The sequence below is a fragment of the Rattus norvegicus genome, chromosome 1, assembly GCF_036323735.1.
Source record: "Rattus norvegicus strain BN/NHsdMcwi chromosome 1, GRCr8, whole genome shotgun sequence".
NCBI lineage: Eukaryota > Metazoa > Chordata > Mammalia > Rodentia > Muridae > Rattus > Rattus norvegicus.
The window spans coordinates 83,930,738-83,958,390 of record NC_086019.1 but is presented as its reverse complement, the minus strand read 5'-3'; the positions used below and the strand labels follow the sequence as shown (position 1 = coordinate 83,958,390).

The window sequence follows — 27,653 nt, the reverse complement described above, 5'->3', positions numbered from 1 at the left end:
TAAGTCAAACCTGATGATTAAAAAGGTTCCAAAGTATAAATTGTAGAAATGAAGTCTCTTTCATTGCTAATAGAACACCACTGAGGAAATAACTGATTTTTTATAGATTTGTTGGTATTTACTTCATAAGTACAAAAAAACAGATATTAACAGCAGCTGCACATGAATGGAAGTGAGGTCACAGAGAGATATTTTGGAGGTCATATTGACAAAGCTAGTGATTTATTTTTTTCCAGGAAAAAAAAATAAAAGGTATATTGTAGTTACTATCTGTTACTACAATGCTATTTGGGTCCTTTTGTACCCAAGACAACACAAACACCAAGTCATCATAGCAAAGAGCAGTTAATTTTAATCAGACCATTACTAATTTATCTAGGATGCTGAAGTACAACCATGTGCCAGAATGCTATACAATCACATACTCAATAATCACTTGTGCCAAGTTATAGTTACATATTCCACCAATCAGTATTCAGACAGGGGACTTTACTAAGAATATTTCATTGTGGTACTGATTGTCATTCCATTGGTTGGTTTGCTCAAATGTGATTGAGTAACATTCCCATGATTTATGCTTCAACTTGCCAACCAGAATGTTACTCATGCAGGGAGTTCTTGGGAACTTAAAACTTGTTTTCCTTCTATTCAAAAATAGTTTTATTGAAAGTGACTTCACTTTGGTTCCTTCTTACATTGATAAAATACTGACACTGACCTGCTGAGAAAGAAAGTGACAGAAAATGCCCTTCCCAATAGTCCCAAGTAATCTAAGACATCTTCGTGTAACTCTAATCAAGAAAGTGAAAGACTTTTATGTCAAGAATTTCAAGTCTCTTATGAATGAAATTGGACTATATGAGAAGATGGAATCACTTCCCATGCTCACAAATCAGTAAGATTAACATACTGAAAATGGCCATGTCACCAAATGCAATCTATAGATTCAATGCCATTCCCATTAAAATTCCAACACAGCTTTTGCCTCAGATGCTAGCTGTAGCTTGCAGGCAGTTTGTTCGTGTTTCAGAATCTTCTTTACCTGCATTCAACTTCGCATGGGTTGCTCTAAGCTCTGCTGAGCTGCTTGCTCTCCACACATGCCATTGCCATAATCTGCCATCATGGTGAAACTTGCAAAGCCTGACAAAATCCACAGTGAGTCCAAGAAAATGGCTTCTCTTCCAAAGGAGGTGGAAGAAGATAGTAGGATGAAGAAATGCTAGAATATGAAGATGACAGCAGTGAAGAAGAGGAGGTTGTTATCACTCAGAAAAAAAGGCAAAAATGCTAACACACTACCAGCAAAGTAGGTGGTGGTTTCATAAACAAAAACGGCTGCAGTTCTCACACCAGTTAAGAAAGCAGCTGTTACCCTATGCAACAAGGCAGCAACCACACTAGCCAAGGAAGAAGTTACAACAGCCAAACTAATTCCAATACCTGGTAAGGTGGGAGACAAACAAGCAAAAACATTGGTACAAACTCCTGGCAAATAGGGAGCTGTCACTCCAGCCAACAGGTCTAAGAATGGTAAGAATGCCAAGAAGGAAGACAGTGATGAGGATGAAGATGAATAGGATGGGGAAGAGGATAAATTTGAGCCACTGGTAATAAAAGGAGTGAAGCAATCAAAAGCAACTCCTGCTACTTCTGCCTCAGAGGATGAAGATTAGCAAGATGATGATGACAGTGAAGAAGATGATGATGAAAAAGAAGAGGAAGAGACTCCGAGGAAGAAGTTATGCAGATCACACCACCCAAACGTATGGAAACTCCTGCAAACATAGTTCCTGTGAAAGCAAAGAGTGTGGCTGAGGAGAATGATGACAAGGAAGAGGATAAAAATTAAGAAGACGACAGTGAAAAAGAAGAAGATGAAGGAGTTGAGGAGGAGGAGGAAGAGGAGTAAAAACCTGTAAAAGCAGGACCTGGGAAATGGAAGAAGGAAATAACCAGACAGAAAGAAACCCTAAAGCCAAGAAACGGAATGTAGAAGGCTCACAACCAACTACACCTTTCCATCTGTTGATTGGAAACCTTAATCCAAACAAGTCTGTTGCTGAATTATGAGTTGCCATAAGTGAACTTTTTCCTAAAAATGACCTTGATCTTGTGAATGTCAGAAATGATACAAATAGGAAACTCTATTTTGTGAAATTTGAGTCTGTTGAAGACCTAGAAAGGCTTTGGATCTCACTGGTTTAAAAGGGTTTGTCAATGACATTAAACTAGAAAAAAAAAGGAAGAGATAGAAAGAAAGTTCAAGCTGCAAGAACATTTTTGGCCAAAAACCTCTCTTTTAACATCACTGAGGATGAATTAAAAGAAGTGTGTGAAGATGCCATGGAGAACAGAGTAGCCAGGATGTGCAAAGTAAAGGGATTGTGTGCATTGAATTTAAGGCTGAGACTGATACAGAGAAAAACTTGGAATAAATCATGGGGCAGAAATGGAAGGTTGACATGTTTCACTCTATTACACTGGAGAGAAAGGGCAAATTCAAGGGAGAATTGCAAAGAATAGCACTTGGAGTGGTGAGTCAGAGACTTTTATTTTAAGTAACTTTTCCTACAGTGCAACAGAAGAAAATCTTCAGGAAGGATTTGAGAAAGCAGTTTTTATTAAAGTGCCCAGAACCAACATGGAAAATCTAAAATGTATAGTATTTGCTTCATCTGAAGATGCTAAAGAATCTTGAGATTCCTGTAAAAAAGATATTTAGGGCAGAGCAATCAGGCTGGAGTTGGAAAGAACCAGGGGATCAACTAATTCAAGAATTTTGCCATTCAAACCTCTGTAAAAGGTCTGTCTGCGGGTACTACTGAAGAGACTTTAAAAACAATCATTTGAGGGCTTTGTTCTTTCAAGAATAGTCACTGACTGGGAAACTAATTCTTCTAAAGGTTTTGGTTGTCTAGATTTTAATAGTGAGAAAGATGCCAGTGTTGCCAAGGAGGCTATGGAAGATAGAAAAATTGATGGGAAGAAAGTTTCCTTGGGCTGGGCCAATCCTAAGGTTGAAGTTGGCTTTGGTGGTAAAGGTGGAGCCAGAGGTGGTTTTGGAGGCAGAAGAGGCTACTGAGGTGGCAGAGGAGAAGGTGGAGACTTCAAACCACAAGGAAAGAAGACAAATTTGAATAGTTCCTTCCATCTCATTATTACCCTCGTCATTTTAATGAAAGGACTCTGGAGATTTTTACTCTGTCATCTGTTCAAAGACAGAGCCTTCTGTGGATATTCCAAAACAGGAAAGATCCAAAACTGTTGCCAGAAAAAAATTCAACACAAATATTTTACAAGCCTTGAAATAAATTCTCAAAATCATTTGGAATAAACAAAGCCTTCCCCACATTGCTTTAGAACCCCACATTGCATATATATATATATATATATATATATATATATATATATATATATATATATATATATATATATATATATAAAACTGGACACGATTTTTGAAGCTAAGTAGTCCATGCTGACAGTAGACTGATATAGCTGTCTCCTGAGAGGCACAGCCAGAGCAGGTCATATACAGGGCCAAATGCTATCAGCAAACCATTGAACAGAGGATGGGATTTCTATTGGAAGAATTAGAGAAAGGATTGAAAGATTTGAAGCGGCTTCCACCCCATAAGAACAATAATGCCAACGAACCAGAGCTCCCGGGGACCAAAACATGACCCAAAGACTATCCATAGACTGACACATGGCTCCAGTGGCATATGAAGCAGAGGATGGCCTAGTTGGCCACCAATGGAAGGAAAAGCCCTTGGTCCTGCCAAGGCTGATTCCTCAGGTGTAGGGGAATGCTGGGGTGGGCAGGAAGGAGAACTGGATGGGGATGCGAAAATCCTTCTTGAAGAAGGGGAGTGGAATGAGATAGGGACTTATGTCCGGGAAAGGGAATAACATTTGATATATAAATTAAAAAACTTCAATAAAAGAAAAGAAAGAAAGAAAAAATCAGGGATAGCTAAAACAATTTTGTACCATAAAAACTTCTGGGGGTATTATCATACCTGTTCTCAGCCTGTACTACAAATAAATAACAATAATAACCAGATGATATTGACATAAATCCATGCTGATCAATAGAATCAAAGTGAAGAACCTGAAATAAGCCCACACATCTGTGGACACTGGAAGTGTAACGCAAAAGCCCAAATGATACAATGGTAAAGAAGAGAACATCTTCAACAAATGGCACTGGTCTAATTGAGTACCTTCATATAAAAATGAAAATAGGTCCACATTTATCACCCTACACAAAATGCAAGGCCAAGTGGATCAAATACCTCAAAATCAAACTCAATATACCAAACCTAATAGAAGACAATGCAAAAAATAGCCTTTTAAAAATAAAACACACAATTAACATTTTTTACTGTCACGGTTTATAAACCACTTCTATTTTTTTCCTCCATCTTTATTAACTTGGGTATTTGGTATTTACATTTCAATTGTTATTCCATTTCCCAGTTTCTGGGCCAACATACCCCTAACCCCTCCCCCATACCATCTATCTAGTGTTCCCCTCCCAATCTTCCTCCAATTGCCGATCTCCCCCCCCAAAATCCCGTTCAATGGGGGTTCAGTCTTTGCAGGACCCAGGGCTTCCCCTTCCACTGGTGCTCTTACTAGGCTATTCATTGCTACCTATGCAGTTGGAGCCCAGGATCAGTCGTTTTATAATCTTTGGGTAGTGGCTTAGTCCCTGGAAGCTCTGGTTGGTTGGCATTGTTGTTCATATGGGGTCTCAAGCCCCTGAAAGCTATTTCAGTCCTTTCTCTGATTCCTTCAACAGGTGTCTCGATCTCAGTTCAGTGGTTTGCTGCTGGCATTCGCCTATTTATTTGCCATATTCTGGCTGTGTCTCTTAGGAGTGATCTACATCCAGTTCCTGTCAGCCTGCACTTCTTTGATTCATCCATCTTATCTAGTTTGGTGGCTGTATATGTAAGGGCCACATGAGGGGCAGGCTCTGAATGAGTGTTCTTTCAACTTCTTTTCAAGACTTTGCCTTCTTATTCCATCCCAAGGTTATTCTTGTTCCCCTTTTAAAGAAGGAGTAAAGCATTCACATTTTGGTCCTCGTTGAGTTTCATGTGTTCTGTATATCTAGGGTAATTCAAGCATTTGAGCTAATAGCCACTTATCAATGAGTACATGCCATGTGTGTGTGGGGTTTTTTTTTTTTGTCATTGGGTTACCTCACTCAGGATGATATTTTCCAGTTTTATCCATTTGCCTATGGATTTTGTAAAGTCATTGTTTTGATAGCTGAGTAGTATTCCATAGTGTAGATGTACCACATTTTCTGTATCCATTCCTCTAATGAAGGGCATCTGGGTTCTTTCCAGCTTCTGGCTATTATAAATAAGGCTACTATAAACATAGTGGAGCATGTGTCTGTTATTTGTTGGGGCATCTTTTGGGTATATGCCCAAGAGAGGTATAGCTGGGTCCTCAGGTAGTTCAATGTCCAATTTTCTGAGGAACCACCAGACTGATTTCCAGAATGGTTGTACCAGTCTGCAATCCCACCAACAATGGAGGAGTGTTCCTCTTTCTCCACATTCTCACCAGCATCTGCTGTCATGTGAGTTTTTGATCTTAGCCATTCTGACTGGTGTGAGGTGGAATCTCAGGGTTGTTTTGATCTGCATTTCCTTTATGATGAAAAATTTTGAGCATTTCTTTAGGTGTTTCTCAGCCATTCAGCATTCCTCAGCTGTGAATTCTTTGTTTAGCTCTGAACCCCATTTTTAATAGGTTATTTGTCTCCCTGCGGTCTCATCTGTTGAGTTCTTTGTATATTTTGGATTTAAGCCCTCTATCAGTTGTAGGATTGGTAAAGATCTTTTCCCAATCTGTTGGTTGTTGTTTTGTCCTAACCACAGTGTCCTTTCCTTACAGAAGCTTTGCAGTTTTATGAGATCCCATTTGTCGATTCGTGATCTTAGAGCATTAGTGATTGGTATTTTGTTCAGGAAATTTTCTCCAGTGCCCATGTGGTCGAGATACTTCCCCACTTTTTCTTCTCTTAGATTGAGTGTATCTGTTTTGATGTGGAGGTCCTTGATTCACTAGTACTTAAGCTTTCTACAAGGTGATAAGAATGGGTAGATCTGCATTCTTCTACATGCTGACCTCCACTTGTACCAGCACCATTTGCTGAAAATGCTATCTTTTTTCCATTGGATGGTTTTGGCTCCTTTGTCAAAAATCAAGTGACCATAGATGTGTGGGTTCATTTCCAGGTCTTCAATTCTATTCCACTGGTCTATCTGTCTGTTTCTGTACCAATACCATTCAGTTTTCATCACTATTGCTCTGTAACATTGCTTGAATTCCGGGAGAGTGATTCCCCTGAAAGTCTTTTCACTGTTGAGGATAGTGTTAGCTATCCTGGGTTTTTTTGTTTTTCCAGATGAATTTGCAAATTCTTCTGTCTAACTCTATGTAGAATTGGGTTGGAATTTTGATGGGGATTGAATTGAATCTGTAGATCCCTTTTGGTAAAAATGGCCATTTTTACTATATTAATCCTGCCAATCCATGAGCATGGGAAATCTTTTCACCTTCTGAGATCTTCACTTTCTTTCTTCAGAGGCTTGACATTCTTAGCATACTGATCTTTCACTTGCTTGGTTAAAGTCACACCGAGGTATTTTCTATCATTTGGGACTATTATGAAGGGTGTCGTTTCCCTAATTTTATTTTTGGCTTGTTTCTCTTTTGTGTAGAGGAAGGAAACTGATTTATTTGAGTTAATTTTATACCCAGACACTTTGCTGAAGGTGTTTATAAGGTTTAGTAGTTCTCTGGTGGATGTTTTTGGATCACTAAGCATACAATCATATAGTCAGCAAATAGTGATATTTTGATTTCTTCCTTTCTAATCTGTATTCCTTTGAACACCTTTTGTTGTCTGATTGCTCTGGGTAGGATGTTGAGAACTACATTGGTTAAGTAGGGAGAGAGTGGGCAGACTTGTCTACTCCCTGATTTTAGTGGGATTGCTTCAAGTTTCTCTCCATTTAATATAGTATTAGTTACTGGTTGGCTGTTTAGGACTTTTACTACGTTTAGGCATGGGCCTTGAATTCCTATTCTTTCTAGGACTTTTATCATGAAGTGGTGTTGAATTTTGTCAAATGCTTTCTCAGCATCTAATGAAATGATCATGTGGTTTTTATCTTTCAGTTTGTTTATATAGTGGATTATGTTGAGGTTTTCCATATATTAAACCATCCCTGCATCCTTTGAATGAAGCCTACTTGATCATGATGGATGAATGTTTTGATGTGCTCTTGGATTCAGTTACGAAGAATTTTATTGAGTATATTTCCATCACTATTCATAAGGCAAATTGGTCTGAAGTTCTCTTTCTTTGTTTGGTCTTTGTGTGGTTTAGGTATAAGAGTAGTTGTGGCTTCATAGAAGCAATTCGGTAGCGCTCCATCTGTTTCAATTTCCTGGAATAGTTTGGATAGTATTGGTATGAGGTCTTCTATGAGGGTCTGATAGAATTCTGCAGTGAACCCATCTGGACCTGGGCACTATTTGTTTGAGAGACTTTTAATGACTGCTTCTATTTCTTTAGGAGTGATGGGGCTGTTTAAATTGTTTATCTGTTCCTGATTTAACTTTGGTACCTGATATCTGTCTAGGAAATTGTCCATTTCCTCCAGATTTTCAAGTTTTGTTGAATGTAGGCTTTTGTAATAGGATCTGATGATTTTTTGAATTTCCTCTGGCTCTGTTGTTATGTCTCCCTTTTCATTTGTCATTTTGTTAATTTGGACACACTTTCTGTCTCCTCTGGTTAGTCTGGCTAAGGGTTTATCTATCTTGTTGATTTACTGAAAGAGCCAGCTTTTGGATCTTTTGATTCTTTATATATTCCTTTTTGTTTCTAATTGGTTGATTTCAGCTCTGAGTTTGATCATTTACTGCCTTCTACACCTCTTGTATGTGTTTGCTTCTTTTTGTTCTAGAGCTTTTAGGTTTGCTGTCAAACTTCTAATATATGCTCTCTCCTGTTTCTTTCTGCAGGCACTGAGAGCTATGAGTTTCCTCAGAAGAAACTCTTAGCACACCTTTCTTTTTGTCTCATAAGTTTGGGTATGTTTACCTTCATTTTCATTAAATTCTAAGAAGTCTTTAATTTCTTTCTTTATTACTTCCTTCACCAGTTTATCATTGAGTAGACTATTATTCAACTTCCATGTATATGTGGGCATTCTTTCCTTATTGATATTGATATTGAAGACCAGCTTTGCCCGTTGTGGTCTGATACATCAGAAAATGTTGGTTCCTCATTGCGTATCCAGTTTGTTAATCTGTGTCTTTTTTTGGGGAATTGAGTTCATTGATGTTCAGAGACATTAAGGAATAGTGATTGATGCTTCCTGTTATAATCGTGTTTGGATGTGAAATTATGTTTGTGCTTGTCTTCTCTTTGTTTTGCTGCAAAACAATTAGTTTCTTGCTTTTACTAGGGTGTAGCTTCCCTCCTCATGTTGGGCTTTACTACTTATTATCCTTTGTAGAGTTGGATTTGTAGAAAGATATTGTGTAAATTTGGTTTTGTCATGGAATATCTTGGTTTCTCCATCTATGCTAATTGAGAGTTTTGCTGGATACAGTAACCTGGGCTGACATTTGTGTTCTCTTAGGGTGTGTATGACATCTGTCCAGGATCTTCTTCCTTTCATAATCTCTGGTGAGAAATCTGGTGTAATTCTGATAGGTCTGCCTTTATATGTTACTTGACCTTTTTCCCTTACTGCTTTTCATATTCTTTCTTTGGTTTATGCATTTAGTGTTTTGAATATTATGTGAAGGGGAGAAGTTTCTTTTCTGGTCCAATCTATTTGGAGTTCTTTAGGCTTCTTGTATGTTTATGTGCATCTCTTTATGTTAGGGAAGTTTTCTTCTATGGTTTTTTTGAAGATATTTACTGCTCCTTTAAGTTGGGAGTCTTCACTCTCTTCTATACCTATTATCCTTAGGTTTGATCTTCTCATTGTGTCCCGGATTTCCTGTATGTTTTGGGCAAGTAGCTTTTTCCATTTCACATTATCTTTTACAGTTGTGATGATGATTTTTATGGAATATTCTGCTCCTGAGATTCTCTCTTCTATCTCTTGCATTCTGTTGGTGATGCTTGTATCTACAGCTCCTTTTCTCTTCCTTTGGTTTTCTATGTCCAGGGTTGTCTCCCTTTGTGCTTTCTTTATTGCTTTTATTTCCATTTTTAATTCCCTCACCTGTTTGATTGTGTTTTTCTGTAATTCTTTTAAGGATTTTTGCATTCCCTCTCTGTAGGCTTCTGCTTGTTTATTTTTGTTTTCCTGCATTTATGTCTTTCTTTGAAGTCCTCCATTTTCATGATCAAATGTGATTTTAAATCTAGATCTTGCTTTTCTGGTGTGTTTGGATATTCACTGTTTGCTTTGTTGGGAGAATTGGTCTCTGATGATTCCATATAGTCTTAGGTTCTGTTGCTTGGGTTCCTACGCTGGCCTCTTGCCATCACATTGTCTGTGGTGTTACCTTGTTCTGCTGTTTCTGACAGTGGTTAGACTGTCCTATTGGCCTGTGTGTCAGGAGTACTGTAGACCTGTTTTCCTGTTCTCTTTCAGCCAGTTATGGGAACAGAGTGTTCTGCTTTTAGGCATGTAGTCATTCAGGTCTTCTGGTCTTCAGGTGTTCCTGTGGGCTTGTGACCTGAGTCCACCAGGCAGGTCACTTGGATCAGAAAAGTTGGTCTTACCTCTCGTCTCAGGCCTGGAGTCATTTCTCAGAGCCAGGTTTCAGCTCTCCGTGAGGGCAGCATCCAGAAGGGTCTGTCCTGCCTTCACTTGGGACTCTGTGCACAGGGTGCCCAGATGGTGCTTGGCGTTTTCCTCTAGACTCAGAAATGTGGGCATAGAGTAGTCTCCTCTGGATTCCCAGGCATGGTTGCCCCTCTGAAGTTTTAGCTCTTCCTCCCACATGATTTTGTTTCAGGTAGCTGCTTGACTGGGTCCCTTCAGATCCAGGCAGTGTCTGTACCACATTGTTGAGTGCCCCAATCTTCCTGTTCCCAGAAGCCCGATACAGTTTCCTCTTGGGCCAGGAATGTGGGCAAGGATGGGCAGTACTGGTGGTCCCTCCTTCCATGCAATGTCAGAAATGCCCACTAGTCTGGGCAGTGAGGTCTCTCTCCCACAGGGTGCAGGAGTAGGGAGCTCTGGGCCCTGATCAGCAAGGTTCACGCCTCAGCCCCAGACTTTTATTTTTATTAAGGTTTAGTCCATTATTATTATGAAGACACATAAGTAGACATGGTGCTGGAGAAGGAGCTGAGAATTTTACATCTTTTATATCTTGTTTGTTTGTTTGGTTTCTTTTTATGGTTTTGTTGGTTCTTACCTACTTTACTTCTATCTTGTATATTTTATGTATTTATATTTCAAATGTTAAAATACTTTTACTATGAATTGTCCTATTTAGTCTTCACTGCATTCTGAAAAGAAGTAGGCATTTTCATTATATTGTTTTGTAGCTGAAGATAAAATAGATCTGAACCCGCCTCAAGTATTTGGTCATTAGGCTGCAGAACAAGGGCTTGAATTCTTGTCACTGATTATTTAAATTCTTCATACATGCTAGTTAAATTAACATTGATTTTCTTTCTCAATTTTTGTTGGCTTGCTACCTTCCTGCCCTTCTCTATTGTCCTTTTTTCTTTAAACCTATCAACTCTCCGTTTTATTCTCCTGCAAGTTACATAATGTGAAATACCAATAGGATCACATTGGTTAGTTGGAATAATTATTGAAAACTTAAAACCATCAAATAATGATTGTTAAGGAAACAGTAAAGAGGGGTTTATGAAGCAAGGATCAGTAGAATGACAGCCCAGTGGTAGAATGAGTAACAAATAGATTAGAGACAACTTATGTAATAATTATCTCAGAGTCACTTATAAACTTATAAGGTTTCTGGATGATTTGTCATCACCTTGGTTTAATTCCTAATGTAACGTGACAAAAGTTTAGAATCTCGCTCTAAGGTTTGGACATAGAATTGAAAAATGGATTTTTTTAACATTAACATTCTTAGGTGATTCTAGTCGACAGAAAACAGCAAAACTTGTAAAGTGCCAAAATTCAATGCACAATACATATGCTGCAAGGCTGGAATTTGGTATTCCAAAGAATCATAGTATATGGCAGCATCTGGATATTTTGGGCCTTTCATCCTCTCTTAATGCATGCACAGTCACTGTTAGCAAGGACCTCATTCAGTTTGTTCCTTAATGAGACATTAACACAAATACAGCTTTCCCAAACAAAAATTCTTTTTTTATATCTCAATTTTTGATGTTATCGGTATGAAGACCCATGAAAATTAGAGTAACAGCTGTATAATCAAAATCAGTTAATTTTCCTGTTTCCTCACTAATGCCAGTGTTCAGGTCACTAAGGCACAGGATAGACATTAGTTGCTGCTGTGGATATGTCTTGAGAAGCCCCACCACCTAACCTAAATTCAGACATACTAAGTTCAACTTGCAATCCTGATTTCTCAGGGTCATTGTCAAATTATTTTAAAGGTGAAGCAGAGAGTACAGTGGTAGGGAGAGTGATGGCTGCGAGGATAGGGAAGGCCAAGACTGTTGAAGAGGAAACTCAAGGGTTCTTTGAAAAGTTGTTTGGATGGTGTTTTGCTGGGGCATATGAAGGAACATTTTGTTAAAGTGGACCCAGGTGAAAAGGAAAGGCAGACTCCTGAAGGAACATTGTATTGAAGCAGACAAAGTACAAAGGAAGTTTTACTAAAGCAAAAACATGAAAGGAGATATGATGAATGATTATTTGGTAGCAACACACATGTATTGGTCTGCCTTGCATTTTGTTTGAGCTGCAATTGTTTGGACACCCTAGAGAGAAATATACCAAAAAACTTCTGGTGATGTACCGTAGTTTCTTAACACATCTGTGGACTCAGGCTGATTAGATACACATGCTGAGGTAAGCTCGATGCTGATGCAAGGCATGTGGAGGACACGGGATGTTTGGATGACATAAATAGGATTTCGTATAGAGAAGGAGACAGAGCTTTGCTTGCTGGTGCAGTTAGCTGTGCAATGCTTGAGGGTCTTGGTTCTTGACTTGTCTTTGCTTCCTTGAGAGAGATATAACTTGGAACTTATCCAGGTGTTTCTTCTTGTCTCACCTGCTGAATTGAGCCAAGGCTCGGGCCTGGCAGTCTTTGCTAGGTCATGCCACTGCTGCTGAGATGCTATCCCAACTCTACCAAACTATATTATTGGTGTATATGTGAGGTATTTGGGAGTGCACTGAGCTACAGCTGCTGAACTGTGATCTGGACTGCTGATTTCCAAACAATACAGATGGGAATTGATCTAAAGAACCTTTCTAAACAGGTCCACTCCCTAATCCCTGTATACTATCTTTTCCACTACCCCTGGTGGGTGGTGAGCTACAAGAGATATTAAAGCATTTAAAACCCATCTTTTAAATTAGTATTTGAATGAATTAAAATTATAACTGTAGCTGCAATTTGGGGAAGAACAAGGTGAAAATGTATGTAGAAAAGAAAAGTAGAGAAAGTGTGTGATAATGTCTGGAAGGCAGGGCAATCAAATGTAACACTTGAGAGCAAAGATGTCATGTTAACTAAAGTAGAAAGACTTGAAAGGCTCAACAAAGCTGGGTTCAGCCTCAGCCTTAACATTGCTGGCTTATTCATGCATATACCCCTTTCGTGTATCCTATCAGATCATCACATACTGAGTCTTGTCTTCAATTATGGTGTGGCAAGTTGTGAAAGGTAGCATGATTCTTGGTTGAGACAGGTCAAATCCACGGAAACCCTAATAAGGATGGCAGGCACATTCTTAGCCTCCCAGATCAGATTCTCACTAGATGCAGACCCCACAGATCCCAATAGAGAGGATCGAATCAGACAATGTGTCAGGTATGGTAATGCCCCAAGCCCCTCTTCTACAGTTGGGGATGTGACCATAGGTGACATAGGCTTAGGACAGATAAGTCATAGAGAAAGGAACATGCCCCTGGATATGTAGATGAGGTGACACAAGCAAAAACTATTTCAAGGTCATGTCCAGAATTAAAGGTATGCAAAGCATCACTCCATTGTCTAAGAACTTCTGTCATAAGAACTGTAACACTGCCACTTGGAGAAGAGATCTTCTCTCCCATTAAACACCACCAAAAGCCACCCTGCACCCCTTGCTTCCTAGTCCATCTCCTGCTTCATAAGCATGGCCTCAAACAGAAGCAGAATAACACCTGCTCAAGTTCTTTTTCTTTCTCCTGGGCCAAAGAAACTAGACAGACCAGAAATCTTCTTGGCAAAGCTCCAGCAAGGAAACTCACATTTAAAAACAAAAACAACAACAACAACAACAGTAACAACAACAATAACAACAACAACAACAGAAAGCCTACAAACGCAAGAAATTTGAACAAAATTTTATTCAAATATAGCTTAGTCCAGGAAGAAATAAAGAAAAAAATTAAAGACATTATAAATTTTGATGAAAATGAAGGCACAACATGTCCAAAATTATGGGGCACTATGAAACAGGGCCAAAAGGAAAACACATAATTCTGAATGTCTCCAAGAAGAATCCTGATAGAGCATACATGAGCAGCTTGATGGCACACCTAAAAGCTTTAGAACAAAAAGAATCTAATACACCCAGAGGACTAGGCAGAATGAAATTATCAAGCTCAGGGCTGAAATCAACCAAATAGAAACAAAAAAGCATGTTTGAGACCATGCTTATCAAAATAGGACAAACATAATCAGGAGGTGGTTCTTTGATAAAATAAAAAAGATAGATTAACCCTTTGCCAAACTAACCAGAAGGCACAGAGATTCTATCCAAATTAACAAATTGAGATGTGAAAAGGAGACATAATAAGAGAATCTGAGGAAAACCAAAAAAATCATCAGATACTACTACAAAAGCATATATTCAACAAAGCTGGAAAATCTGGAGGAAATGGATAATTTTCTAGATAGAAACCAGGTAACAAAGATAAATCAGGATCAAATAAACAATGTAAACATCACCGTAACTCCTAAAGAAATAGAAGCAGTTTCTAAAGATCTACCAAACAAAAAAAGCCCAGGACCAGACGGGTTTAGTGTAGAATTCTGTCAGATCTTCATAGAAGACTTAATACCAATACTGTTCAAACTATTCCACAAAATAGAAACAGAAGGAACATTGCAAAATTCCTTATGTAAAGCCAAAATTACTCTTATATCTAAATCTCACAAAGACACAACAAGAAGAGATATTCAAACCAATTTCCCTTATGAATGGTGATTAAAAGATATTCAATACAATTCTTGAAATCTGAATCCAAAACTTATCAAAATGGTAATCCACCATGATCAACTAGGCTTCTGCCAGAGATTCAGTGATGGCTAAATATATTGAAGCACATCAATGTAATCCACTTTGTGAACAAATGAAAAGTAAAATAGCACATGACCATCTCATGAAATGCTGATAGCATTTGACAAAATTCAATACCTCTTCATGTTAAAAGACTTTGAAAGATCAGGATTTCATGGCCCATACCTAAACATAGTAAACACAAAATACAGAAAACCAGTAACCAACCTGTAATTAAATGAAGATAAACTTGAAGCAATCCCACTAAAAATCAGGGACTAGACAATGCTGACCACGCTCTCCTTACTTATTCAATAGAGTACCTGAAGTCATAGCCAGAGCAATCAGACAATAAAGGGAGGTCAAAGTGATACAAATCAGGAGGAAGCCAAAATATCACCATTTCCAGAAGATATGATAGTATACTTAAGTGACCCCAAACGTTCCACCACAAAACAACAAAGCCTCATAAACAGCTTCAGCAAAGTAGCTGGATATAAAATTAACTCAAATAAATCAGAGGCCTTCTTCTACACAAAGGCTAAAGAGGAAAGAAAGAAATTAGAGAAATAACACAGTTCACAATAGTCACAAATAACATAAAATACCTTGGTGCAACTCTAACCAAGCAAGTGAAAGACATAGATGAGAACTTCAATTCTATGAAAAAGAAATTGAAGAAAATCTCAGAAGATGGAAAGATCACCCATAGTTAAGAATAGTGCGATTAATATAGTAAAAATAGACATTTTGCCAAAAGCAATCTACAGATTCAGTGCAGTCCCCATCAAAATTCCAATTCAATTTCTCATAGAGTTAGAAAGAGCAATTTGCAAAATCATTTGAAATACAAGAAAACCAGGATAGCCAAAACTATCCTACTCAATAATAGCAGTTCTGGTGGAATCACCGTCCCTGACCTCAAGCAGTATTACTGAGCAATACTGATAAAAACTACATGGTATTGCTACAGAGACAAGCAGGTAGATTAATGGAACAGAACTGAAGACCCAAAAATGAACCCAAATATTGATCTTTGACAAAGGAGCTAAAACAATCCAGTGGAAAAAACATTTTTCAACAAATGGTGCTGATTGATCTAGAGGTCAGCATGTAGAAAACTGCTACTTGATCCATTCTTATCATCTTCTTCAAAGCTTAATTCCAAGTGGATAAAGGACCTCTCTCCCCCCAAAAAAACCAACCAAACAAACAAAGAAAAAAACAGAAACAATCAAGGATATAGAAGAAAAATGGGGAAGAGCCTGGCAACCATGTGCACTATGGAAAAATTTCCTGAGCAAAAAAACAAACCTTTAAGCTCTAGGATCAAAAATAGACAAATAGGACCTCATAAAACTGCAAAGGACACTGTCATTAGGGCAAAACGGCAACCAACAGATTGGGAAACGATCTTTATCAATCCTACATCTGATAGAGGGCTAATGTCCATTTTATACAAAGAAAACAAGAAGATATATGCCAAAGAGCCAAATAACCCTATTGAAAATGGGGTACACAGCTAAACAAAAAAATTTCAGCTGAGGAATATTGAATGGCTGAGAAGTACATAAAGAAATGTTCAATGCCCTTAGTCATCAGGGAAATGCAAATCCAAACAACCCTGAGATACCACCTCACACCATACAGAATAGCTAAGTTAAAAATCTCAGGTGACAACACATGATTGTGAGGATATAGAGAAAGAGAAAAACTCCTCCATAGTTTGTGGGATTGTAAGGTGGTACAATCACTCTGGAAATTAGTCTGTACTTTTCCCAGAATATTGGACACTGTACTACCTGAGGACCCAACTATACCACTCCTGGCCATATACCCAAATGATGCTCCAACATACAGCAAAACATGTTCTATATGTTCTTAGTAACACTAATTATAATAGACAGAAGCTGGAAAGAGTTCAGATGGTTACAGAAAATATGGTACATCTTTAGAATGGAGATCTACTCAGTTATCAAAAACAGTGACTTCATGAAATTCATAGGCAAATGAATGGAATTAGAAAATGTCATCCCAATTGAAGTAATCCATTCCCCAAAAGCCCACACAGTATGCAATTAGTTATAAGTATATCTTAGCCCAAAGGTTCAAATTACCATAGATACACCCACAAACCACATGAAGTTCAAGAAGAATGACCAAACTGTGGATGCTTCAGTATTTCTTAAAAGGGGGAACAAAAGTATTCATAGGAGTAGATATGGAGGCAAGGTTTGGAGAAGAGACTGAAGGAATGGCCAATCAGGACCTGGTGAACCTGTGGATCCAGTATATGTATATATGTATATATAGATAACACAATTTGACAATATTGATGTAACCAAGAAGTGAATGCTCACAGGACCCTGATATATGTGTCTCCTGAGTGACTAAGCCACAGCATGACAAATATACAGGTGGATGCTTGTAGCCAACCATTGAACTGAAAACAGAGTCCCAGTTGGAGGAATTAGAGAAAGGATTGAAGTGGATGCAGGGTCTTGGAAATCCATTAGAGCAACAATACCAAACAATGAGAGGTCCCAAGAAGTAAAGTATGACCCAAAGAGTACACATGGGAAGACCTATGTCTCCAGCTGCATATGTAGCAGAGGATGGCCTTGTTGGACATCAAGAGGAGGAGAAGTCCATAGTCCTGCTAAGGCTGGATCCCCCAGTGTAGAGAAATATCTGGACTGGGAGTAAGGAGGGGGCTTGTTTAGGGAGTGAAAACACCCTTATTGAAGAAGAGGGAAGGGGATGGGATAGGGTGTTTATGGAAGGAAAACTGGGATAGGGAATAACATTTGAAATGTAAATTATAAAATCCAATATAAATAAAATAAAATGAAATGAAATAAACCTATCATTAAAAAAAAACCTAAAGGTAAAATCTTAGAACTTTGCTGCCAAGTACTGAGAGGTGTTACTAACCCCGCAGATTTCTCATTTTTTCCTCTAATCCCATGAAGCCAGTACCTGGCAATTTTTCCAAATGTCAGAGTACTGATTAAGAGTAGGAGTAAACAGGACTGCTAGCCTTAATGGGAGAATATGGGGGGAATAAATCATCCAGTATAGAGTAACTAGAGTATGAATTTCTCAGTGTCCAGTATCCATAGTAGTTTTGGAAGTTAATATGACTTTCACAGTATATCCACAGGAATACAATGTAACTAAAATAGACTCAGTAAAAGGAAAAAGCAGGGTGTGTGTGTGTGTGTGTGTGTGTGTGTGTGTGTGTGTGTGTGTGTGTGTGTGGTGTGTGTGGTGTGTGTGTGTGCGTGTGTGTGTGCGTGTGTGTCTGCATGGAATTCTCAACCGATAAATAAAATACCCCTTAAAAATCAGATAAAATCTATTTCTCATTTTCTGAGCAACCTTCAAACTAATTTCCAGAGTAGTTGAACCAGTTTGCATTTCCATCAGCTATGGAAGAGTATTCCTCTTTCTCCATATCCTTGCCAATGTGTGTTTTGACCTCAGGTTTTGATCTTAGACATTCTGGCTGGTAAAAGGTGGAATCTCGGGGTCATTTTGATCCACATATCTCTGATCACTTAGTTTCTTCAGAAAATTGTAAATAAATCTACCTAAAGATTCCAGAAATAGCACCCTTGGGAATATACCTCAAAGAAGCCTCACCATGCCACAGGGGAACATGTTATACACTTTTCATATGGGCCTTATTTGTGATAGCCAGAAGCTGAAAACACCCCAGATGTTCCATGACAGAAGAATGAACACAGAAAATGTGGTTCTTTCACACAATGGAATATTACTCAGTTATTAAGAATGAGGATATCCTGAGCTTTACAGGTAAATGAATGGAACTAAAAAAAAAAATGTCATTCTGAGCGAGGTAACTCAGACCCAAATGTATGTGAATAGTATGTGCTCAATAATAACTGGATATTAGCCCAAAAATATACAGAATAACCAAGATACAGCCCACAAAACTCAAAGTGAACAACAACATGCTGAAGGGCCCAAGAGAGGTTGCCTCAGTCCCATTTGGAAACCAATGACAAGGGAAGGAAGGGAGTGACCTGGGTGGGAAAAGAGACAGGAAAGGAAAGAGGGAAATACTATCTGGTATTTTGTGTGGGAAAAGGACTGAAACCATGACAGCCTGCAGAAATAATGGGAACAGGCAACCTCAGGAGGAATGAGTTTGGGAAGGCCCTCAAGAATAAAATAGTCATAGCAGGCAAATAGAGAGAGGAAACTGGATGAGAATGGGGGATCGGGAGGAGGAAGGGGGAGTTCAGGATCAAATGTAGAGAGAGACAGAAGAGAGGGCAATAAGGCCAAGAGAATGAATGACAGTATGGAGCTGGGTTGGAAGATTGGGAGCATCTCTAGGACTTGTTATTAATGTGAGATAGGGAGAAGCTTCCAGAAATCAATGCAAGTGAATTTAACTCAGATGCAAACAGTAGAGATAAACAACCTAAAGAGGCCAATTCCTTTAGCCAGTCAGGAACCTCAGTGGAGTGTAAAGGACACTAATATAGCCACAAAACTTTTAACCCAATATTTGTCCTATCTAAAAAAAATACAGGGAGAAAAAATGGAGGGAAATACCAACCAATAATCAGTCTAATTTGAGACCCATCCCATATGGAAGCACCAACCTCTGACACTATTAGTGATACGCTCTTATGCTTGCAGATATGAGCCTAGCATAACTGTCCTCTTAGAGATTCTACCAAGCACCTGACTGATAGAGATGCCAAACCCACATCCAAACATTGAGTAGATCTCATGGACTCTAATGAAAAAGTTGTGGGAAAAATGGAGGATTCTGAAGGGGATAGGATCTCCATAGGGAGACCAATAGAATAGACTTCACTGGGCCTTTTGTGGCTCTTAGAGATGGAGTTACCAACCAAAGACCATGAAGGCTGACCAAGGCCCCTGACATAAATAAAAAGATTATGCAGCTCAGACTCTACGTCTTAGCAGAATTATTTTAAGCACATCGAAGCACAAATGACTGGCCCAGTAATGGTGCCATATTTGGGTTTCATCTTGTGGAGTGGTACTTAAATTCAATCAGAAAGAGACTGGTCAATATTTCCTCAGTGCATATCCTACCCGACTAGTCTTTTGGTAGCTCACATAGTCCACAATGTGGTAATAATGAATGAATGAATATAAATGTAGATTTACACATAAGAATATAATTTGGATGTCAAGAAAATTGAAATTAACATGCAAATAGATAGAGCTAGAAACAATCATTTTGAGTGAGATGGCACATGTTCAGAAAGACAAATAGCTGGGAGCCTGCCCAGCCTAGAATGAGCTGAAAATGGGATACAGAATTGGATATTGCCTTTAAGACTAATGGTCTCTGACCTTCTTCCTCTCTCACTGTACTGAATACTTGGTGATAATTTTTAAAATAATCTGAAAACTTCCTTGTGCATTATATGGTAAAAAAAAATACCTGGTTTCTTTTTCTTTAACTCTTTGCTTTACTAAGCATTATAACTCTCTCCGCTGTGCTTTATTTAACTTTTTAAGTTTAAAAAAGGTGCTAGAGAAATTTAACTCTTCCTGGTCTGTGTTAAGAACTTACCTCTTTATTATTTGTGCTTTAGTAAATGCTAATATCTGGCAATTAAAACATATGGTTTAGCAGGGGCGTGTTAAGGGATAGGATTGCTGGTCACTTTCTCTAGTGAATCAGCCAGAAGCCTCTCTAGCTAAGTTGTTTAACTCTTTGTGAACAAGATAGGAAGGAAGGGAAATGAATAAAGATGATTTATATAGCAAATATGAACGGACACATATACACTCAAACTTTCATATACCCACATTCTAGCTGGGCCAGACATTTACAATCAACTTCCCAAGTATTAATGTGTGCATACATGTATATGTATAGCTACACACAAATGTATAGACAAACACATATACACATTTAGATGGACAAATTGAAGGATAGAAGGATGGAGAGGTGGATGACATATGGCTGAATAAATGAATAGGTGGATGGAGGGATGGATGGGTCAAAGCTCCCCAAGCCAATCCATTCAACCAACATCTTTCTTTTCTCTGGTCCTTTTTACTTCCTTAGACAAAAATATTTTTTAGAAAATTATCTCAGAGATAAATTGCTACACAAAATGATAGTTAAGGAGGAATGCTGATAATAAATTCAAGAGTTTTTCATTATAATATATTAATTAGAAGTTCAAGGCAAATGATTTTTTTCTTAGTATATAGCCAAAATATTTTCTTATTTATTTATTGATTGACTGGTTGTATATTTTTTATTTCCATTTCAAATATTATTCCCTTTCCTGTTTTCCCATACATAATCTGCCTATTCAATACCTCTTCACTTCTATAAGGGTGTTCCCCCTCTCCAAACACTCCCCCTAACTTCCTCCCAACATTTCCATGCACTGGGGTTCCAGAATTGGCAGCAGCAAGGGCTGCCTCTTCCATTGGAGCCCAACAAGGCCACCCTCTGCTACATATGCACCTGGAGCCACATTGGTCTATCCATGTGGAGTCGTTGGGTAGTGGTTTAGTCCCTGGGAGCTCTGGTTGTTGGTATTGTACTTATGGGGTTGCGAGCCATTTCAGCTCCCCCACTCCTTCCTCTAACTGCTCCAGCAGGGACCCCTTTTTCAGTTCAATGGTTTGCTGCTAGCATTTCCTTCTGTATTTGACATGCTTTGGCTGAGCCTCACAGGAGACAGCTTTAGCAGGCTCCTGCCGGCATGGACTTCTTGGCTTCATCAATATTATTGTAGTTTTCGTGGCTGTACATATATATATATATATATATATATATATATATATATATATATATATATATATATATATTATAGCCTGGATCCCCAGGTGGGGCAGGCTCTGAATGGCAGTCTCTGCTCCAAACTTTGTCACCAAATCGCCTCCTATGAATATTTTTGTTCCCTCTTTTAAGAAGGACTGAAGCATCTGCACTTTAGTTGTACTCTTCTTGGGCTTCAAGTGGTCTGTGGAGCTGAGCAGGATTTTCCAGAGGTATAGTTCTGTGTCTGTTGAATAGGGTCTTTGCTAGTCATTTAGTTGGGATTGGGGGAATGGTGTTTTACATTAATCTGCTGCAATGGAGCATGAAATTGCTGTCATGCATCACCTGGAAAGACTTTCAGATAAATAATCATTATAGAGCTATAAACAGATGATTTGTTTACAGAGAAAAACTAGGAGATAGCCCCAGAAGATGGTGTATGAGGAGTTAAAGAGAGAAGATTCAGAGTGAGCCAGTGAGTGAAAGTGTGTGTAGAGTTGATTAAGTGTTACACTGACTAGTTCCACCACTATAGCAAAGGAGTATAGCAAAGTATGTGAAATTAATAAGCACAAGATCCTCAGAATCGTGCAAGTGACCTCTAGGAAGCCATGGAAACCATGGATAAAATTCAAAGCAAAGGAGACTATACATCTTAAGTTTCTGAGGCAGTATAACAAGATAGAAGATAGACTATCACAGGAACCAGAACTTCAACAAAATGGAAGCTTCTGTAAACTTTCTCCTGTATCTTTCTTGATTATAATGAGATAGACATGGCAGAACCTGCCAAGTTTTCTGCTTGCATGGGCTACAGTATGACCCTTTGTTTGAATTACATTTGGATACAATTTCTGCTGATGTTTAGGCTTCTGTATTAGTCAGGGTTCTCTGGAGTCAAAGAATTTATGAATAGTCTTTATATAGTATGGAAATTTGTTACCATGACTTACAGTACATAGTCCAACTCCAACACTGATCAACTGTGAATGCAACTCCCAAACAATGACCAGTTATGAATGCAAAGTCCAAGGATCTAGTGGTTGCTCAGTGCCACAAGGGTAGTAGATCCAATAAATGTGCTAGCAAGTAAGTTTAAGCAGGCAAGAAAGGCGAATTTTCCTTCTTCCAATGTCATTATGTAGGTCTCCAGCAGAAGGTGTGGTCCAGAATAAAGGTATGTACCACCATTCCTGGATCTGGGACTTGCTTTGTTCCATGCTTTGAACTCACAGATCACCTTGCCTTAGTCTCCTGGTATTCATAGCCACTATGCCTGAAGATCTCCATGCCAAGATCTAGGTCAGAGACTTGTATCTCCGAGCCTCAAGATATGGAACACAGGTGACCCTTTCAGTTCTGGATTGTAGTTCATTCCAGATATAGTCAAGTTGACAACCTGCAATAGCCACTACAGCCTAGGACCTCATCCTTGTTCCTTTCACAGGTTGCAGGATTACCTATGTGGGGTCATGACCTGATGCTAGAAACCCCTTTTTTCATTTAGCATCAGGCCTGTCTTTAAACTTTGTATATTCTGTAGTACAAGATTTGGCTTTAACATTATGTTATCTGGTGCTCCCTTTCTCCTCAAACTATACCTTTTGTACTCCTGTTTGTCGGTTTGTTAATTTCCACTACATAAGAGTGAATACTGATAACTAGGTAAAAGATTTAATGCTTTGAAATTCCAGGAGTGGACATTCTATGACCCCAGCCCACTTTATTCTTAGGAGGACAGCAAGTACATATTTTTTTAATGTTGCAAAATTAATTTCCAAGATCTGCCAGCCTTTGTAGAGGATAATGTAGGTGGGTGGGATCCTGCCCTGAAATTACCATTCTTATCATACCTGGGCCTGGACCTAAACTTCCTCTGTATCAGAATGACCTTGAACTGAGGAATCTCTGTGCCTTTGTAAGAATAAACAAACAAAACTTAACTGGGTGGGGTCTTGCCCTGTGATTACTATTCTGGATATCTCTGTATCTCCTTCCTTAATATTTTTGGAGAAGCTGGCTCATAGTGCAGCTGCCTCTGTCCCTTTAAATCTGTGAAGCTCCTTATATAATTCATATTGCATCATTAAATTTTACGTAGTTGAGAAATTAAACAATTTTGACGATGTTTTCAGTGTTCTTTCCTGCCACCTTAAGAGGTGTTCTGAAGGTCACAAAGTAGTACCATTTTTACTGAGACATGAGACATTTCCTGCCTCCTGGACTTGTACTTTCTCAGCTTATCATGAGAGTCATTAATTTTGGTATTCCTCAGAAGAAAAACATGAACACACACACACACACACACACACACACACACACACACACACATACACACCTTACTCCCACAGCAACCTTCAATATTTGTGGAGGTCTATGCCCTGCTGGCTCTGTTCTAAGGGCAGGAAACCTGTTATGTAGTCCCCTTTTACATGACCGAGCAATATTCAAGAATAGATTCTCATCCAAGTTATTCTTAGCATTATACCTTTATTAGAATGGTCCATTATTGTTCCACTTAAGAATTAATATCATTTTTTTCAAGATCTTAAATGTATGGGCCTCTTCATTTTGTCTTTATTTTTCATTTGTCTAAGTTTTCATTGTTCTCTATATATGTCACATCATGCATCCCAATTACACTCATCTCTTCCTCCCTCATAGTTAAAGGATCCTTACACCTGCCCCATGGTAACAATAGGCTAGGATTCAGCTTCCTGCCTCTGATTTAGGCTAGACCAAGTTCCATTCTCCACCCATGGAAACATTATTGAGTCAAAAATTCACAGAATTTATTGACTGATGCTTGCTAGCCAATAGATTTATAGGTCAATATGCTTAGGCAAAAAGTATAAACTGTTACCATGCTAATATAACCTGTACCCCTAAAATGTATAAAAACTGCTTGTTATAGGCATTCAGAGTCATCTTCTAGTCACTTGCCATAAGGCAATCCTGATTGAGGGTTGACACTGAAGTGCCAGAAAATAAACCTCTTGTGTTTGCATTGATATGTTATGGGGCCTCTGCCTTTTGATACATTATTCTGCTACTTCCCAAATGCTGGAACCTCACTGGGACTCCTATCAGATATCTTCTTGCTGCCCTGTGTCATGGAGACACTGTTATTTTGGATCTGTTTAAGACAGACCCCTTCATGCATTCCAGCAGTTCATCAATGGTGTAGAGGTTGGGATGGGTTAATTCAAAGCCCTGAATTGGGGCCGAGAAGTTTCTGAGATGGTCAACCAGCTGGCTCTTCCACTTTCATTGACTCAGAGTCAGCTCACCAGCAATTCCACCACCAGGGACAACTCTACTGTGCTGCCCAGGCAGAGTACAGGCCCTAATCTCTTCAGTGTTCTAGCTAGTAGTGGACATGACAAATTTTTCCAATCTCATGATTCTGGGGCAAGGTGTCTTGCCTGACATAGATCATGAGGTATGAGTGAAGGGAGGAGAGTATTTCTCCTTTGTCCATGACACTGCCCAGCACATGAGATGCAGGGCTGACTCTCTGAAACTCACTGCCCTTAGGACTGGCTTACTCAGTGTTCAAACTTCAACATGTCTATCCGGCCTTTGTTGGCAACAGACCCTTGCTGCTTCAGGGCCATGGACCATGATCTGGCTCTCAGAGGAACAGGCCAGGACTCCACCATTGTCTGAAGTGGCATCACCAACTATTTACATCAGTCTGTTCCTCACTATCCTCAAGTCTCCAGTTCTGCCTCTTTTCATCATACCCTCATTGTTTGGTTTCTCTTTCTCTTTTTTTCCCCACTTCCTTGTTACTCTTGGAGGCTCCTGGGACTCACAGTATCTGAGGTTATCTTGGAAGGGGTCTGAGGAGTCCTATGCCTTGCTAGTGCATTATAATGCCAGGCAGGGGTGGTATCAGGAATGGTCTGCACATCACCAGGCCGATATGACACCCAATTGGTAGGTGTCTCAAGTTCCCTGTTCAAGACCCATGGTGCCAGTATTGTGGTCACATTGGACTCATTCCTCACCTGGTCCATATAAGTGGCCCCATGTGAGAACTGTTTGGGTAAGGCTTACCCCTTCTTAGGTCACTCAGTCTAAGTTGGCATTCTTCTAGTCTCTGGATTGCTTCTTATCCTGGGAGCCCCTGGAGTCTGCACAGCCTGCATAGTCATCTCAGGCTAACTCCCTTTCCAATCTCCTTGGTGCTGGACTGGTGGTCATCTCAGTCTCACTGGAAATGTCAGGCCCATCCCTCAGTTGTTCATAAGTCAGAACATTCAGTATAAACATAGCCTCTTTCTGCCCACTAGTGATGCATGTGTGACAAAGCAGCCACACCTGGAATGATTCTAGGAGCAGGATCATACATTTTCATGGTCCAAAGAACTAGTCCTATTATAACATTACCATGCAGGTTATCTCCGCAATATCTCAGTTCCCATTAACAACTCATGTCTTAGATACTGGTCTGTGAAGCTACTGTTTCTATGAAGAAACACTTTAACAAAAGCAAGTCTCATAAAAGAAAATGTTTACCATCATTTTTCGGTGCTCCCTTGCAGCTTCCAGAAGATAGTTCATCATCATTATGGCAGAAAGAATGCTAGCAAGCAGGCAGAGATGGTACCAGAGAAATAGATGAGTTATTTCCTGATATACAAGTAGCAAGAAGAGAGATAGACAGATAGAAAGATAAAGAGACAGACTCAAGCATGGGCTTTTCAATCTCCAATGCACACTCTTAGTGACATACCTCTTTCAAAAAAGCCAAATAGTCTCCAACAAGGCTGCAATTGCCTGTCCTTCTGATACAGTTTTACTCTCTTGTGGTTAAGCATTTAAATATATGAATCTATAGGAACTGTTCTCAGTCAAACCACCACAGTCTGTATAATGCTGTTGAACTTTCTTTTCTGGGCACACCATTTGATGTTAGATAGCCAACTATTGTGTTCTTACCTGGACTATTTCTCCAAATGTAAGCAATCTTTAGTAATATATAGTTCTTTATGTATAATTGTGCTTTTGGGGGTTTTCCCTGTCCATTCAGGCATTTCTTCTTTTTTATTGGATATTTTTTTATTTACATTTCAGAAGAGTTGCTTTTACCCCTGCTTTCAAGTGTTTCAGCACTCCTGGTGACTGGCTTTCAGCTCTAGGCACAGCAGAGACTGGAAAGATATTCTCCCTTATTACTCCTAGGTTCCTATGTCCAGAGGGTATTAGCCAGGTTTTTCTTGGGCCAGGTATGTGAGCAGAAGGGGATGTCTACCCTGTACTCTCAGAATTGTTCACACTTTTGAGAGTCCAACTCTATTCCCCATGGGATTTGGGAACAGAGAACTGTAGGACCTGGTCAGCTCTGGGTGCAGGCAAAAACTGGAAGGGTCCTGTCACAGGGTGCGCCTGAATTTGTTTGTCCTGGGGGCTCCAGGCTGGTTTCTTGGAACAGAAGAGTTGGTCTAACCTCTACTCTCAGGTGTGTCAGGCCTGTGTGAAGTTTGTATAAGAATGGAGTGGTCCAATCTAGCAGCTCTGCTTTTTAATCCAGGTTATCTCCATTTTGACTTCTCTCAAAGAGTATTATATTAGCACCATCGCCATTGAACCTATAACTATATTTATTTTGATAAATCAAAACAAGTTTGTATAGAATCCAAGTAGCCTCTTCTAAAATGATATATCTATTATTATTTATTGAGACAGAGTTTATTTGTATAGTCCAGGCTGATTTTGATTTGCTCCATAGTTCAGGCTGGTCTTGAAATGGCAAGGAAATTATCTGTCTCTGTTTTGTCTCCCAAATATTAGAATCAAAAGCATGAGTTATTTATTTAGTATCTGTTGAACATTGAAAACATTTATATCAATTTTTATCTCTTTCTTCCTTCTCCAAAGATTACTAAATTTGTGTAATTAGCCTTCTTTTTCTCTCTTAATTTAATATATTTTTGCATTCTATTTTATTTCTCATTTCTATTTTAGTGTCCAAGCATATCTTCAATAAATTGTATTTGCTCAGAGGTTTCATCCTGGGTTATGTATCATGTGCTAGGCTGAACCATTGTCAGTTCTCCCATGGGAGTCCCATGTCTAAGGAGGCTGTTTGCACAGAACAACTTGACCTTGTATTTTAGGTTAGCTTTCCTTAGCTGCCATTAGTCTTCCTAAGGGAGCTCCACATTTTATGGTGACTTTGTTGCCTGATCAAATTAGTGTGATATATTTCTTTATGTTAACTTTATAAATGTTAGCTGTGGGAATTTGTCAGGTTGCTGGTCTTGTACTTGGTCAGCTCTGGAGCCAGGTGTCCTAGCCCTGGGCAGATATACAGCAAGCCTTGATGTGAGGTTGGCTTGAGGGTGAAATGGTACCTTAGCTCATGAACTGACCCCTTGGAATCAAATG

General features: G+C 39.0%; 3 pseudogenes; 2 read left to right on the top strand and 1 right to left on the bottom strand.

Moving 5' to 3' along the window:
- Positions 1-27,653, top strand: part of Sult2a1-ps1 (sulfotransferase family 2A member 1, pseudogene 1) — a 128,264-nt pseudogene that overhangs the window by 81,137 nt on the left and 19,474 nt on the right.
- Positions 10-3,362, top strand: LOC134485102 (nucleolin-like; annotated as a pseudogene).
- Positions 25,482-25,605, bottom strand: LOC120100453 (small nucleolar RNA SNORA17; annotated as a pseudogene).